General features: G+C 56.3%; 1 protein-coding gene across 4 annotated transcripts in view; it reads right to left on the bottom strand.

The window, feature by feature from the left end:
• The window catches only part of LOC106810686 (calnexin-like), a 27045-nt gene that overhangs the window by 5594 nt on the left and 20203 nt on the right, over window positions 1–1248 (bottom strand). The window lies entirely within an intron of this gene.

The following is a 1248-nucleotide window of genomic DNA, read 5'->3' as shown; positions in this document are numbered from 1 at the left end:
CTCTCTCTCTCTCTCTCTCTCTCTCTCTCTCTCTCTCTCTCTCTCTCTCTCTCTCTCTCTCTCTCTCTCTCTCTCTCTCTCTCTCTCTCTCTCTCTCTCTCTCTCTCTCTCTCTCTCTCTCTCTCTCTCTCTCTTTCTTTCTCTATCTATCTATCTTTATATATCTCTCTCCCTTCCTTCACCACTCTCCTGCTCTACCCCTTCCCTTTATCACTTCAGCCCTCTCGCCCTCTATCACTCTAAAATCACTCTAAACTCTCTCTCCATAACCTCGTACCAGTCTCGCTTCCCCCCTTTCTCCCTCCCCTCTCCTTCCATCACTTCCTACCTCCCCCTCCCCCTCCCCTTCTCTCTCCAACATTTACTTCCGATCTGTCTTCCCCTTTCCTGCATCACTTCTGTCCCCATCTCTCCCACTCCTTCAATCACTTCCTCCCTCTTCCCTCCCCTTCTCCCTCCAACATTTACTTCCGATCTCTCTTCCCTCTCCCTCCATCACTTCCACACCCTCCTTCCCCCATCAGGGTATTAGCCAGGAATGAATATTGTGGGAGTGCAGACAAAATATTTGGGAGTGCAATTTTTTTTATATGTGTTTCTTTAGATCAATATTTTAGGCCGTGCTACACATTTTTGGCCGTGAAGTTTCAAAACTGACCATGCAAATCACGGCTGCACGGCTCGCTGACTAATACGTTGCCCCCCCATCACCCCCGTGTCTCACTCGTTGACCTGCTCCTCCGCCCGCACGCAGGAGCAGCTGCGGCAGAAGATCGGCAAGCAGCGCGACGAGTGCGGCAAGATGGAGCGCGACATCGTGCAGTCGCCCGAGCGCAAGCACGCCGAGCAGGAGCAGATGCGGCGCCAGCTGGTGGCGATGCGGCAGACGCAGGAGACGCGGCGGCGCCACCTGCTGGAGCTGCGCGAGCAGGAGCCGCAGCGGCAGCAGCTCATCCGCGATGTCGAGCATCTCATGAAGCTGCTAGCCGACATCATCGCCGAGAGCGGCAAGGAGAGGTGAGCGAGCGTAGCAGCAGGGGGCGCCGCGTGGGTGAGCGAGCGTCCAGTAGGGGGCGCTGTGTAGGTAAGCATCTCATGAAGCTGCTAGCCGACATCGTCGCCGAGAGCGGCAAGGAGAGGTGAGCGAGCGTAGCAGCAGGGGGCGCTGCGTAGGTGAGCGAGCGTCCAGTAGGGAGCAGCTTCATGAGATGCTTACCTACACAGCGTGCTGAGAGCGGCAAGGAGAGG

Source organism: Priapulus caudatus, unplaced genomic scaffold (genome assembly GCF_000485595.1).
Source record: "Priapulus caudatus unplaced genomic scaffold, Priapulus_caudatus-5.0.1 Scaffold463, whole genome shotgun sequence".
NCBI lineage: Eukaryota > Metazoa > Priapulida > Priapulimorpha > Priapulimorphida > Priapulidae > Priapulus > Priapulus caudatus.
The sequence above is the reverse complement of the archived record's forward strand: the minus strand, read 5'-3'. Positions and strand labels throughout refer to the sequence as shown.